The sequence below is a fragment of the Rattus norvegicus genome, chromosome 10 (assembly GCF_036323735.1).
Source record: "Rattus norvegicus strain BN/NHsdMcwi chromosome 10, GRCr8, whole genome shotgun sequence".
NCBI classification, from domain to species: domain Eukaryota; kingdom Metazoa; phylum Chordata; class Mammalia; order Rodentia; family Muridae; genus Rattus; species Rattus norvegicus.
The window spans coordinates 25379569-25396052 of record NC_086028.1 but is presented as its reverse complement, the minus strand read 5'-3'; the positions used below and the strand labels follow the sequence as shown (position 1 = coordinate 25396052).

The following is a 16484-nucleotide window of genomic DNA, read 5'->3' as shown; positions in this document are numbered from 1 at the left end:
ATGATCATTAAATTCTGAAGTTTTTAGTCATGCTGTAAATCTACCATCCGTACTCCTTAGCACACTTCTTTCAGAAAATCAGATGCTTACCTTTAGGTAATTGATGATTTGTATCCTGTTCAGCATCACTAGAGTAACAATGATGGAGGAAAATACTTAGATTATAAAATTGTGACGAGTTTTAACTAGGGAAGCTGATTTATTTCCACAGACAGGGAACGTTCTGCAGACAGGGAAAGAAGCCCACAGAAGTTGGATGCTGATTCAAGGTCACACAATTAGTTAATGATACAGGTGGGTCCTCTGTCTCCCCAAACAGTGCTCAGTACTATCCATAGAAGAGAGTCTATAAACACTGTCCTGTGCTAAATGGAGGTCTACCTTCTAGAGAGATCCCGTCTGTTCCAACTGTCCTGACACCCCACAGTTTATTTAGATTACATGATTTGGCCTCATATTTCTTCGGGAGCTAGCGAGGTAAGGATCACCCTATTAGAGCGCTTAATTCCGAGCTAATGATCCTTCTTTCCGTCTGAAGTCTTCATGTTCCGGCTTTTTCAAAGGGAACTTGGTGTTGCTTGTCCTTTTCTGCCTGCCGCATGATGTGCACATCAGTGCCTCCTGCAGCCTTCCACTTTTTAATTGCCTCTCCTTCCTAATGAAGGCTGTATCAGCTCCAGTGCTAATTGAACTTCGTCCTTCATTCAGACTGTGTTATTAAACAAATAGTCACAGTGTTTGGTCTCACTTTAATGGGAGCATTGATGTTTGCTTAACATCAAAAACTTATTAGCAATCCATTGCAAAGGCAATTAATGGAGAACATGTGGGTAAGGAAATTGAACTAGTCTGCCGCACAGGACAAAGAACAGCGGAGGCACCCTGGCTTTCCATGGTTTAACCATCTGTATCCCGGAAGTCACAAGCTGATTGTTAAATTCTGGACATTTCATGCAAATCAATGGAGTTATCATTTGTGCGAAGTTCCACGTATGTGTCTGAGAAAGCTCTAGGACAAACAGACTTCCCTCTTTCTCCCTTGCCTCTAATCACCCACTTCCTGTCTCTTGAAATCATGTTTCCTGAGCCTGTTAGCTAATGAACTTCTATTTGCCATCACACACAACATTGACAGGTTCAAAACCAAGATACCATGTCATTTATAGTATCACAATCAGAGGTAAGTGAAGACCAGAGTTTGTCTGTGGGGCAGCTGAGGGCACTTGTTACTCTTGCAGAAGACCCATGCTTGGTCCCCAGCACCTACATGGTAGCTTACAACACCATGTGACTCCAGTTCCAGGAGATCTGAGACTGCTTCCTGAACCCCACAGGCATTAGACTCATAGGGTGCACCTAGATACACTCAGGCACGCACATATTAAAAATTGTCTGTCTTGTGTTCTTCTGTGTTCCATTATAATACAGATATCTGTTGGAATAAAATTGGTATTGATTAATAGTTTATTTTTAATTGGTAATTTGTCCTGCAAATGTGTTTAACGCTGTACTGAGACACGCCCACCATATTGAATAACGAAGACTTATCCCCTGGTATGGACTGGGTAGAGTTTATTTAACCATTTGTTACAAGATTTTAGACAGTTGCCTCTGATTTAACTGCTTGCATAGCCCCAAGTGGGCATTGGTATTTGGTGAGTAGCAGGAATACTAGGAAAGTGAGTTAACAAATGTCTCTATTGTAAAGCAGTCGCCCCCCCTCAGTTTTGTGAGCATACGCCATGCTTGCTGTTACTAGAGTAAGGCATGAAAATCTCTGCAACGACTCTTTTTTTTTCTGAAGGTCACATTTATTTGTTGTATTTATAATTATGTCAATAAAATGAAAAATGACAAAAAAAACAAGAAATGCTCGTTATAGAAATGGCTAGAGTTCTTCTACTTTTGAACTCGTGAGAAAAATGATACCTGAGCCCAAAGGACAAACCAATTGTAAAAATATGAACCTCAAGGTATTTGCCAAATGAGTAATGAATAACAGAGTAAATTCTTCCTCCTCTTTCTCTTCTTTCTCCTCTCCTTCTGCCTCTTTCTCATCTCCTTCTTTTTCTTCCACCTATGTTAGATATATATGAGAGAACATCCAATACTGGGTTACTTCATTTGCTCCAGAGACTGGAATGTGACTGGAAACGCCCATCCATGAGTCATGCCTGGCTAGTCCACGCATGGCTAGGCAATGTTTAGTGACTAGGTGGTGTGGCTGCCTAGCAGGAAGCCTTTTTGAAAGAGCTATTGTTGGGAGAAAGTGTATGTATATATTCTCTGGTTTGCTTAGGATTATAGTGCATAAACTGTTAGTAATAGGTTTAAAGGATTAGCATGGGCCAGCTTTCCATGTGATTGCTCTTTATATAAAAAAGTTAAATGCTACTTCTAATGCTATCATAAAAGTAAGGCTGGAGGATTATCGATTTTTGGAGGCTTTTACGAGATAGTTTGATAAGCGACTCTCAAGTTTGTAGCACTTGGCCCCGGTTTGTTGTTTACCTTGCTCAGGCAATTTGGTGTAATTAATTTTAATAGCTATATTTACTTTTAGAGTTTGTGCCACTGTGGAGAGATATTTCTAGTCCAGAACTCAAATTTCTCTTTGGATTAAAAAAAATCACACAATTATTTCAAATGAGAATCTTGTTTGTAAAAATTAATTGAAGAGCACGAATGCAAAATCTTTAACATGTTTACAAGGTTGTGAAGTAGGAATGTAGGATAGGGTCCTTTAAAAAGAATGAAAGCAACTGAAGGAGATGATGAAATTTACCTACGCATTTTAGTAAAGAATAAACAAAAATTGTATAAGTGAAGGTTTAACAGTGCTATGTTTCCATAATGTTGTGAGTTGATATTTCTTTAACTAAAAATTTGCCTGAAAAAAAGTCATTGATCATGTTTCATGGAATCATTCATACTACTTTTTAGTTGTCTAAAAGTGAAGGGGAGACAGTGGGACCATAAAAAGGACAAGTTCCTTAGCAATGAGGAATGGCCATCCTCTGGTTCTTTGTATTCCTCCTGTTTATTTCCACATGCTTTCTAGTGGCTGTACTTCAGGGGAAGATATGTGAGAAGGTCAGCATGTGAGAGTTATTCTACACAAGGTAGGTCAGTACTCTATTCTAATCCTATAACTAGGGCATATATATATATATATATACATAACTAAACATAAAATGGATCATAGGATTCAATTTTCATATACAAAATATTTTTCATAACCATTCTGAAATGGATTTAATTAGAAGTCATGTTGTTGGGGAAATTACAAATGGAAAGCACATAGAGACAAGTGGATGGTGTATGCCTGTAACTCCAGCATTTGGGAAACTGAGTCAAGTGGGCCTGGAGTTCAAGATCAGCCTGGACTACATGGCTAGAACTTGTCTCCAAAAATGGGAGGTAAGAATAATCAGTACTTTATTTAGAGATATTATCAAAATGTGGTTTTATTTTGTCTAGTGTTTTTATTCTCCATTTTCAGTTATATATATAATATATAATATATGTGTGTGTATTGTATACTTATATATTTTTGCTGTTATAATAAACAACATTGTGATGAAACCATTTGTTTATTCGTTTTTGTATATGGTTTTATTTCCTTAGTTTTAATTCAAATTACTTATAATTTCTCTGAAATTAAGAAGTTACTATGAGGCCGAGGGAGGAATTAGTGCTATTGAACGTGCTCTTTAAAACAACCATGCTGTTGAAGAACCCTCCCTGCTTCCTCTACTGGTTCCCTTTTTTCATGGAGATGGTTCAGGAAGGTCTGTATAGATTATCATTCTGATGCCCTTGTTGACATTAAGGTCTACAGGAAGAAAAGTCTGAAAAAGCTTGCCCATAAGGTACTCCTAAAAGTGTGTCGAAAATGAATGATTGTCTTAAGATTATTATGTGGTATAAATATTCTGATCTATAAGTTTGATTTTTTTCATTCAGGGAAATTATGAGTCAGTGTATCCAGAGAATTCTTTCTTTAAAGGGGAAGACAGGTTCAATAATGGAGACTCACAAATGGAAGAATAAAAGAAATACATAGTTTTGCTTTTGCAAACATACTGAAGTGGAAAATAGAAAAGCCAAAATCAACAATAGCGACAACAACAAAAAAATACCACATCCATTTGGACTAAAATACGTGTATATATAACACAACTTTCCAAGCATAAAACGAAAAGTCTAGCCAAGGGAATGAAAGAAATACCTTTTAAAAAACTGCTGAAATAGGCCTGTTGTTGAAATAGTTTTATTTCCCCTTTAGAAGATCTATTTACTGCAATTCTGGGAGCAAGAGGGACGATTTTGAATAAAGAATAGAGCCATTTAAGATGTTGTTCACAGTGCCAGAATTTATGAAGACCAGTTCGAATTAAAACTAAATGTCATCCAGCAAATAGAAGCCAACAGAAATGTACATTTCATTTATTGTATTGGGAGTTGGGGAGGGCAGCAGGGATGGGCTTACACTAAACAGAACTCTTTTATATGGCACGGATTTTTATATGGACAAGGTACACTTTGCAAAATCATGCCTTCAATACTAGCTGTTCAGATTAATTCGCCACTTCCCAAAAGTTGAAATCCTATCTTTACTTTGATGCAATGCAAGGAGAAAAGATGTTCAATGCATTCATTCTTTCAACAAATTAGTACTTACCACATTTATTTTACTGAGTGTTATTCTAGCCACTTATAAGATTATTTGCAAGTCTGTAGATTCTTGTCTTTAGATGTTTCTAGAAAACAGGGGATAGATAATATATGACAAGAAAGGTACGTGCAGTTGTTAGCTTTAAATGTCAACTTGACATTATCTAGAATTACCTGAGAAAGTAGTCTCACTGAGAGATTGCCTAGATCAAATTGGCCTGTGGGCTTCTGTGTTTCAAATTGGCTTAATTGCATTAGTTAGTTATCCTGGGAACACACATCATCTACTAAGGGTGGCACCATTCCCTTGGCTTAGGTTTTGTATAGAGGGGGTTGAGCACAAGTAAGCATGAGTGCATTCAGATTCTGTCTGCTCTTGGCTGTTGATGTGGTGTGACTAGCTCTTGCTGCCTTGATTTCCCCCCAGTAATAGATTATAAGCTGGAATTCTGAGCTAAAATAAAACTTTTTCCTCAAATTAAGGGTATTTTATGGTGGCAGTAAAAATGAAACTCCAACAGATTGCCATTTCTGCTAACAGTGAAGGTGGGATGATTTGTAAATCCTGGTCTCATGGTCAGGTGAAGTTTCCATCTCACTGAGGGTTGTCCAAGACAAGGTCTTAAGTCTTCTCACTTCTCCTGCAATTTAGTTTATGATTTATTTTTAGAGGCTTTCTCTAATGATTGTCATTGACTAAAGAACTTTAAAACGTAAATAAAAATCCAGTTTGAAAAACAAAAACCCTAGAAATGCATATTTTATTAACCAGAGGTTCAGGTACATTGACATTTTCTCAGCTCTGAGAAAATCAGAAATTATTTTTTATTAGAAGAAATTGCTGTAGCTCTAGATCTTCACGACTGCTACACAGGAGGGTTCTTCCCCTACACAGGAGGGTTTTTCCCCAAAACATCAAGTAGCTGCAAGTTTTAATTTTCTTTTCAAATTTACAGGTTAAAAACATTGTTTTAGATGTTGAACAAAACTGTTTCTTACATCCCAAGGACAAATCCAGAGTCGTGAAATGAGCGTTTTGGTTTGATTTCTTCCCCTCCAGCCTGGCTCTCCAGTGAAAACCAGCCTTGTAGTATTTGATAATTAGAAGACTGGTGTTAAATATTATAATGAGTGGAAAAACCAAATTTCAGTTTTCCTCTTTTATTTCTTCATGCTTGGAAGTTACATATTCAAGTGTTTGGGGGTAAAAAAAAAAACTCTTTTGTAGCCTGGTAGGTCTTTGGATAACTATCTACCTCAAGGACCAGTAAGGTGGCAGAAAGTAAAGTACTTATTCAATGTTTGTCATGTGTCAGATATTGCACTGTGGAGGGAAAGAAGAGCAAATAAAAAGCAGAAAAGAAACTGACTCTAGTGACTACCGTCCTTTAGATTAGAGTCAAAGCATGTGGGGTAGACAGTTGACACACAAACTCAGCACATGGAGGTGAGTGCTAGGAAGAAACACTGCAGAGAAGGGATAAAGAGACAGGCAGGTTGGCTGTTAGGTTTGCAAATTTTGAAAAGAGAAGGCTTGGAATGATCTTGGTGAGTTGTTAATGCATATATGGGAAATAGGTGAGGTACCATGCTATTATCTGCCACAATTGGAACAGCAAAGGCAAGCACCATGAAGCAGGGGCATGACCACTGAAGAAGTAGTAAGGCCACTGAAGATAGAAAGTAGGAAGGGGTGAGCATGGACTTAGACAAGTTGTTGTGTGTGTTGTATGTGGGCTGTGTGGGCTTTTTCAAGCCTTTACAAAGTGTCTCGTTTTAGAGGAGCCAAGTATGCAGTTATTTTAGAGCAGTGCAGCAAGGAATTTCATGCATTTATTTTCTGAAAATACACTAAAATGCAGAGAAAAATTAATTAGTAAACTCAATTGCGTTTCAATGTTCTAGGCAAGCATTGGTGGCAATGTGGGCTAGGATAGCAGCAGTAAAGGTGGTGAGATGCCATTTAATCCTGATGTTTAGAATATTGGCCAAAGGTTTCACTGTTGGGTTGGAGGACAGTAAGACAAAGAATACAGTAAGGATGAATCCAGGCTCTTGACATATGTACCTGGAATGATGCAGTTTTTATTTAGAGATGATAGGGTTTTGGGGCTGAGAGCATTAACAGCAATTTTTGGAAGAAGATGAGAAACTTGGTTTTGGACATATTTATGCATATATGTCCCTCTGGTATTGATATGCAGGCAATAAGCAGAAAGGTGGGAATGATTGAAGCAAACTGGAAGTAAAAGTTTGAGTTCAGTTTAAGCTTCATTTACTAATGTCCCTCATATTGTATGGTGGGTTGCTTCTAGTGTGTTTGTGGTACCCTAGAAGTCCCAGGTCTAAACAGCATCTCTCAAATTGTATCAGTGCTTCAATACTGGACTGCAAATATCTATCACCTCTCTCTCTCTCTCTCTCTCTCTCTCTCTCTCTCTCTAGTCATTTATCTATCTATCTCTCTATCTCTCTATCTCTCTATCTCTCTATCTCTCTATCTATCTCTCTATCTATCTATCTATCTATCTATCTATCTATCTATCTATCTATCTATCATCTATCTGTACCTTTCCGTCTATCATCTATCATGTCTATCTATCATCTATCTATTATCATGTATCACCTAACAATTTATATTTCTAATAATATATAAACCTCCCAAATCAACAGTGCACAACATCTAACCACATAAGTGCTTCACATCTGCATTGTGGAAGTGTATGGGTGAAGGCTAAGGGGTCTGATATTGATGGATCAGCCACAAGAAAACATTGACTCGTGTTTCTGTTTGTGTTATTTCTCTGAAAGAAGACTATTTTTGAGAAGGCTTTTGTTCCTTTTTCAAAGGATGCATCCCAGAGATGACTATGATTTTAGGCTCCATTTTGTGATAACCTGTAATATTTAGACAGGCCCATGATCTCCTTCCAAGAACATTTAGACATTTCCTAATTGCTTGCTATCTTACCCCATAAGGCAGGAAAAGTCACATTTACATTCATCTTGAGAGTCTCTCAACAGGGGGTTTGAGCAGTAGAGTGCCTGTCCAACACCTGGACAGTAGGAAGAGAAGGATTCACAGTGCGTGTAATGATGACAGCTTCATCTTCATTAACTAATATTATTGTAGCACTCCAGCATTATCCTCATAAAAACTAGAAGGCCGAATAAAAGAGGTATTTTCATTCCCTAGAGATTATAACTGATGCTTATCAACTTGATGAACAGATGGGAGAGAGAAGAGCCAAGAGGGTAAATGGAAAGGTGGGCCAAAACTGCCCTAAACATTTCTTGTTATGAAAGCAGAATTGTTTCACCAGAGGGACTGCAAAGATGTACTTAGGAATTTAGCAGAATGAGTATAGTGAGGCCTTTGCCTGAATTACTGTAAAGGCAGATTCACATTTTGTCTGTATCATTAGAAATATCAGGTAAAACTGTTGAGTTTCACATTTTTAAAAAATTACTTATTGATGGATACTGTGATACATCCTTTAGCACTTTATGGCCTCAAGGGGATAGACTGATATATAAACTAGACTACCATTTCTGTTTTCATGGAAATTTCTAGGATGGAGACTAATGATCCTTTCCATTTGGGCACCTACCTTGTTCTAGGAAGTTTTGCATATCTGCTTTGAATGTTCTCATTGGATTTCAACACTCCTACCAATTGAACTTAAACACAGCAAGAATAAGTGTTAGCATGACATAGTTGGTGCACTCGTACATAAAGAGATGGGAGAGAGAAGAGCTAAGAGGATAGATGAAGAGGTGAGCCAAAGCTGTCCTCAAGTAGAAGAGATCCACTTAGCTGTTTTGTGTCTTAAGTGTTGGCAATGAAGGGACTCCTGGGTTTGAATAATTCACACTAGTTACTTAGGACACATGTCAATATATTGCCCTTAACAATCTGGGAACCAAAATGCATATATTCAAAATTACATCACAGGTTAGAGGAATGAAAATCCTGGTAGTATATATTCTTTTCCTTCTAGATTTTGCCTTGGGCAAATAGGAGTTGGATTGCCCTAGTCTCAGATCTTCTCTTTCCTCGTCATCTATACTTAATGAACTTTGTTGGGTTGTGGAGATAAATTTTATTTTTTTAGATATTTGGAGATAATAATACAAGACTGGCCTTGGGCAAAATTGAACACTATGGTGAGTTAGGAACCTTGGAATCTCCCATCTCTGAATATTGCTCTGCCTTGTTTTTCCATGCATTTATAAAAACCCTTGCTACATTCCTTTCAAACAAATAAAAATGACTTAGATTTAACCTTGAGTCTATTTTTCACAAAGAGATTTCATGCATGGGAGAGAACAAAGGCCAGGTCTTTGAGGAACTCTGAAAACACTTTGTAAAAACAGAATCGAGAATTCTTCATTATGACAGCATGGAGTGGGGAATTCCTTGTTGGACAGAACTGGACTTTACTTCCAACCTGATCATCTATAAATTGTAGGTGCCACCCCAAACAATGTGAACACCGTGAATTCACTTTTCTTCTCTAAATAGTATTAAAAATTTGAACATATTTAAGGCATGTTTTCTGTGCTTGTTACTTGATAGATACTTAATAAACAAGAATTGTTAATATTCAACCAGCATGTCCCATGTGTATCGGCTTCTGAGGAGAGAGATCGTATCAAAATGCAAATATTGTAAATGTTAAAACCAAAAATGGAAACACCACCATTTCAGGTTGAGCCTCCAGCAAAAGCACAAGTGCAATTCTTTCTCTGTTCTCTTTCACGTGTGTCCATAGTTATTGGCGAACAGGGCAGCAGCTGAAGCACTTTCCTTAGCACCCCTAGTTAGGGACCTATTCTTGTACTTATTGACTCTACCTACCCTCTTGCTCTTTGCCCTGCACTTCCAGAAATCGAACTGGCCTTGATTGTTGCCCCCTTCTGTTCCTGTGAGTTTCCTTCCGCTCCCTTTTCACATCTGTTTCTCTATGAGCTGCAGAATTGGAGCACAGCCTCCCTGAAATAGCAGCGACCTGAATCCAGCTCTCCTGGGAGCTGAGGAGAGGGGTGGATTCCAAAATTAAGTCTAAGTAGGAGCAAAGGGGAGGGAATTGTTTTATCCAAAATTATTTAACACAGAAGGAGAAAGAGTTCTCTAGAGGAGGTTGGGAAAAGGTCTGGGCAGCAGACGATGACATCTTTAGGCTGGTTGACATTTATAGTATGTATAAAAATGGGGATTTATTTTGGAACAATTTTGTAATTATATTTACGTACGGAAAACTTAGTGTACATTTAACTGAGTTTAGTGGTGAGTTCTTTAGCCTTTGCCTTTTCCAGCTTGGCAGTGAGACTTAGGTAGGACCCAGGACGTTGCCTCCCCAGTGGCAGCAGCAGATCTCATCATATCTGTCATTATAATTGGTCCTAATAGCTTCCACCAGCTTAGCCAGAGCACCCTTGTCTTCCGAGTTCACCTGTGTGAAGGTAACAGTGGTGCACGTCTTCCTGTGGACCAGGCGCCCCAGCCTGGCCTTTCCCTTGATGATGCAGCAGGGCACCCCCATCTTTTGACATAGGGCAGGCAGGAAAACCACCAGCCCAATGGGGTCTACATCATGGGCAATCACCACCAGCTGAGCCTTCTTGTTCTCCACCAAGGTGGTGACTGTATTGACCCCTGCTCGGAGGACAGGTGGTCTCTTAGTTGGGACGTCCCTTTTGCCAGCAGCTTTCTTCTCAGCATAGGCCAGCAGCCTTTGATTCTTCTCTTGCTTTGTCTCTGGCCTGTACCTGTGGGCGAGCTTAAGCAGCTGAGTCGCTGTTCGCCCGTCCAGGGCCTGAGTGAACTGGTTGATGGCAGGAGGTACTTTGAGCCGCTTATAGAGGATGGCTCTTTGCCGCTGCAGCCTGATGTAGCAGGGCCATTTGACGAAGCGTGTGAGATCTCTTTTAGGCTGGATGTTCTGCCCAATGCCGAAGTTCTTGGGCCTTTTTTTAAACAAATGACCAGCTTTTTGGCGGCTTGTTTCTTAATGATGGCGGGGCACAGAGCCACCTTCTTTCCCTTGCCCTTCTTTCCTCTGGGCATCTTACTCGGCTGGATAATAATGGCGCTATGGGATGAGGGAGCTCAAAAGGATATGTGGTAGGACCGTGGGAAGTTTTCACAGGGAACCAGAAGAGGAGTTGTAATTTGACAATGTGTCCATTTGAGATAGTAGAGACCTGACCATTGGTGTAGCTTACTGTGGTGAGAAGGTGAGCTAGCATCTCAGAGATAGGAGCAAACTTGAATTATTTGTTCAAGATTTTGGGAGTTGAAGAGAAGGAGGGAAGCCGACAGACAGAAAGCAGAAGACTTGAATATGGGGTGCAAAGGCAGGATGCTAAAGAGACAACTTTAGTTGGAGGGTAATGTGTGGTGTAGTGGTGTTGGGGGGGTGGAAAGCAAAGGAACAGAAGGGAGTGACAGTGGTCACTTCTCAGAGTTCTCTCAGAGAAGAATTAGCTCCTCTGAGGTCTTAGCCTAGGAGAAAGAACATAGATGAAGAACAGGGGGAAAGATGAAATAGTGATTAAGGTTAAGGAAAAAGAAAAAAAACCCCTCATATTAGTGTCTGAGAAACTGCTAGTTTTGTCTGGGAGCGGTTATAATTCCTCATGGGGGAGCAGCAGGTATTCATACTGGACTATGTCAGCCAGGTTCACTTTCCCCCTCCAAATGCTTATGGGCTTCAAGTGTGTTCTGACATTTAAGTTCTTACAGCTGAATTGATTATAGTATCATCGATGTGGAAACCTTGACCCGACATCATCATTATCACCTTAACTATCCAGGAACATGTTTTCGTGTTCTATCCATCTTTAGTAGTTTATGTTCGATTATATTGTAGGATAAAGGATGCTGTAAGTTTTAAGGCTTGAAGGTATCTGAGGGATCATACAACCTAACCCATTAGGTTGATTTCAACTTGTTAGCAGCCAGTAGCTTTGTGTTTTTCATGCTTTAGGGAGGACATGGCCTTCTTCATAATGACGGGATAATTCTATTTCTATAGCTCTGTCTCTAGACAGGCATGCAGAGAGCAGAGGTTTAGGAAGCCGTCGTCGTTTTTTTCTGTGGCTTCAGCATATTATTATGTTACAGGGCATAACAATATGCATCTTGGAAATATGGAGCTTCAGAAATGAATCTGTGCAATTTTAAAGTTCTTGGGAAAGTGAAACAACTACAGGGGTGTATAAGTAATGTGTTAGTCACAGGTCCAGGTAAACTCACTGGTTTATTTAACAAATAAGAAGAGATGTTTCTGTTAATTACCTTTGTTCTCTGGCATTGTCATACATGCATATAAGGCACCACCGTGATTGCCTATTTCCTGCTCTCTTCCACTTCCTTCCTTTTCCTGTTTATTTACCACCCTCCTACGTATATTACGCACTTCTTTCCTGCATTCATGTTTATTTGTATTGATTGTTTGGCCTTCTGCATTTGGCCAGAGTGTGTGTGTACCCATGGGATTGGAACTATCCCTTGGAACCTGGTAGAATTACCAGTGATTATCAACCAAAAATAATGGCCCCCCTTCTCCCAGAAGTTATCATTTGCTAATCGTTCCACGAAATGGAGTAGGATCATGTGAGCTCCTTCCCATCCATGTCTGCTCTTGTAAGAACCTGTCCGTTGCTGACCCAATGCAACAAGCTACAGCTGCTGGGAGGTGATTTTATAGGCTGTGTTCTGTGTAAAGGATAAGATTCTTCTGCCATTATTTCTATCTTCCAGCTCTTGTCTTCTCTGTCTACTTTTCTGCAGTGTCTCCTTTTCTTTAGAAGTTACAGGGTGAATCATTTGTTGATTTATTGATTTATATGTTTAGACACAGGGTCTTAGTTTGTATAGCTTATGCTGGCCTTGAACTTGGGAAATTCCTTGCCTTAGATTTCCAAGTGCTAGGATTATAGATTTGGGTCACTATAGTTGGCTGCAAAAGACAAGCTTTCAAAAAAAAAATCCATCAACAACCAACCAACAAACTAACCAACCAACCAACCAACCAACCAACCAACAAACCAATTACCCAACCAGTCAAACAATCAAAGCAAAACAACAACAAAAACCCCAGATAAATTTAGTTTCTAATGTATGTGAGCAGGTGATAAAAATAGCTGTTTCAAAGATGCATGTTTATCAAAATTATGCTCTGTGCGTCACACTTTGCATGCTATCAGTGAGGTGGGACGCCCTTTGAAAAAAATGCAACCAACAGATTGGGAAAAGATCTTTACCAATCCTACAACAGATAGAGGCCTTATTTCCAAAATATACAAAGAACTCAAGAAGTTAGACCGCAGGGAAACAAATAACCCTATTAAAAAATGGGGTTCAGAGCTAAACAAAGAATTCACAGCTGAGGAATGCCGAATGGCTGAGAAACACCTAAAGAAATGTTCAACATCTTTAGTCATAAGGGAAATGCAAATCAAAACAACCCTGAGATTTCACCTCACACCAGTGAGAATGGCTAAGATCAAAAACTCAGGTGACAGCAGATGCTGGCGAGGATGTGGAGAAAGAGGAACACTCCTCCATTGTTGGTGGGATTGCAGACTGGTAAAACCATTCTGGAAATCAGTCTGGAGGTTCCTCAGAAAATTGGACATTGAACTGCCTGAGGATCCAGCTATACCTCTCTTGGGCATATACCCAAAAGATGCCTCAACATATAAAAGAGACACGTGCTCCACTATGTTCATCGCAGCCTTATTTATAATAGCCAGAAACTGGAAAGAACCCAGATGCCCTTCAACAGAGGAATGGATACAGAAAATGTGGTACATCTACACAATGGAATATTACTCAGCTATCAAAAACAACGAGTTTATGAAATTCGTAGGCAAATGGTTGGAACTGGAAAATATCATCCTGAGTGAGCTAACCCAATCACAGAAAGACATACATGGTATGCACTCATTGATAAGTGGCTATTAGCCCAAATGCTTGAATTACCCTAGATCCCTAGAACAAACGAAACTCAAGACAGATGATCAAAATGTGAATGCTTCACTCCTTCTTTAAAGGAGGAAAAAGAATACCCTTGGCAGGGAAGGGAGAGGCAAAGATTAAAACAGAGACTGAAGGAACACCCATTCAGAGCCTGCCCCACATGTGGCCCATACATATACAGCCACCCAATTAGACAAGATGGATGAAGCAAAGAAGTGCAGACCGACAGGAGCCGGATGTAGATCGCTCCTGAGAGACACAGCCAGAATACAGCAAATACAGAGGCGAATGCCAGCAGCAAACCACTGAACTGAGAATAGGTCCCCTATTGAAGGAATCAGAGAAAGAACTGGAAGAGCTTGAAGGGGCTCGAGACCCCAAAAGTACAACAATGTCAAGCAACCAGAGCTTCCAGGGACTAAGCCACTACCTAAAGACTATACATGGACTGACCCTGGACTCCGACCCCATAGGTAGCAATGAATATCCTAGTAAGAGCACCAGTGGAAGGAGAAGCCCTGGGTCCTGCTAAGACTGAACCCCCAGTGAACTAGTCTATGGGGGGAGGGCGGCAATGGGGGGAGGGTTGGGAGGGGAACACCCATAAGGAAGGGGAGGGGGGAGGGGGATGTTTGCCCGGAAACCGGGAAAGGGAATAACACTTGAAATGTATATAAGAAATACTCAAGTTAATAAAAAAAAAATTTAAAAAAAAGTTTAGCAGACATTAAAAAAAAATGCAATCAAAATGCACAACTCTTCAATTCCTCCTAGTTCGGATGAAGGGGAAGTCAGTATGATTTGTCACAGAAGAGTTCCATTGGCCAAAAGGTTCAAGCTAGATCATGTAGGCGGGGAAAGGTTGAGATGACACAAATATGAAACTTCAGTCAGAGGTGGCCTGTGGTGTCCAACTTTAACCTCTCACTGTATAACAATTTCTGCCTCCATGCTTAGCCAGAAGTCTAAAAATCTCAAACATCTCAAATGATAATCATGAGATGTTACCCCAGTACCACAGCATGCTCATCTCTGCGCACATCAGAATGTAGAGACAAGGTATTAGAAAGTTCTTGGGGAAGGTTCACTCTAGTTAGAATTGACTGATGTGGTTCCAGCTTCTGCTGCAGTCCATAGGAACCAGATGTCCTAGCTCTATACGAAGTTCATGCATGCTTCAGGGCTAAGAGACATGATTCGCTTACTTACATTAAAGAGAAGCAAAGTACTTGATGATTTGAACAGAACTTCCAAATCACCAAACATCAAGAAAGCATTGTTTAAATGCTTAATTTACACTCTGGTAGGAAAGTGCCACAAACATGTTGCTTCTAGAAGGGAGGCATGTCTGGGGGCAGCAGTAAAGACTGTAGCAACCAACAGTCTGTACACAGAGCCACAGTGAGAAACTCCCCTCCAAATTTGCTATTTACCAAAACTGTTTTGTGCTCCAAGTCATAGACAGTTCAGCCTTAACGGAGTTGCTTATGGAAGCAGGCACAGACAATGACATCTCTCAGTTGCCTCTCAGCCGGGCGAAAAGCACCAAACAAACAAACAAATAAATCCTCAAACAAAACTCAAAACCGAAATAAAAAGCCAAACCCCCAAACAACAATCCCCCACAAGAAACTTCATGGAACCGCCAAACCAAATTTCGATCGAAAAATCAGAGCAAAGAACAGAGCAATGAAAATAAAAATAAACCTTAAATAAATCAAACCCACCAACCCAGAACTTGAGCAGGTACATTCTACTTCTTAAAAAGTCAGCTTTAATCTGTATACTTTCCATGCCCACCACCATGCATTTAAGGATGCAGATGAAGTCTTCAAACTGGGTATCTCCTTTGTAACACTTTCATGGCACAAAACCCAGAGTGTTATTTTGATGTAAAATCGAACCCAAGACCTTACGAATGCAAGGGAAACTCTCTGCCATTAATCTTTGTCCTCAACCTCCACTCTTATATTTAACTGAAGAGAGATTACTTTCTAAAGTATCCGGTGTTTATGAAGTGATTATCAAGTGCTAGCTTCTGACCTCCTGTTAGCTCTGAAAACATTGGGGTGAGCGGCCAACAGGCTGCAGCTAGTACCCAAGGAAGAAAAGGACATCTGGTGGTGATAAAGGAAACACCTGAACCTAGCATGGAGGGTTTTGGTTTCCTCTGACCTCCTGACCTTAGTGCCTTAGTGGAGAGCATCCACTGGGATAGGGAGCTTACTGAATTGTTTCCACTGTACCATAGGAGAACTTCAGCACAGGAAAACAGGTAGGGTCTGGAGCACACGACCCACCTTGGATTCCAGGGCAGACTTTGATGCACTGGAACCTTGGTTAGGTCTATGGGAACATGACCTGTGGTTGTACAAGCCTCAAGGCTTTTCTTCAGGTTTTGCCTCCTTATTAGTTATCAATTCTCATACAATTCTTTGAGCTGTTTCCTTCCTCACCAAATTGATGGTATGACTTAACTTCCTGTATGAAATACTGCAACGATCATAGACACACTATTTGTTCATGGAATCCACATAAGCACCTGTATCTTTTTGTGGAAATTACCAATAACTAATTATCATGTTAATCTTTACAACAGATTATATCGCTCCCACAAAAGTGAGTTTATTTGCAACAACTCGTGAAGAGCTCATACACGGGAAGTTTTTTGTTTTGAGTAAAACAATTCTTCCTGAAGATTTGAACCTCTCACATAAACATGTATTTCCCTTTGTTAGCCATAGAGGGTGATGGGGTTATATTGACATCGCTTGATGACGCCAAGGCAGGAAATGGCAAATCTAACCCCTAACCTCTC

General features: G+C 39.9%; 1 pseudogene; it reads right to left on the bottom strand.

Moving 5' to 3' along the window:
• Window positions 1-501: 501 nt before the first annotated feature.
• On the bottom strand, window positions 502-10747 carry LOC134480678 (large ribosomal subunit protein eL8-like; annotated as a pseudogene).
• Between the last annotated feature and the right edge of the window lie 5737 nt (window positions 10748-16484).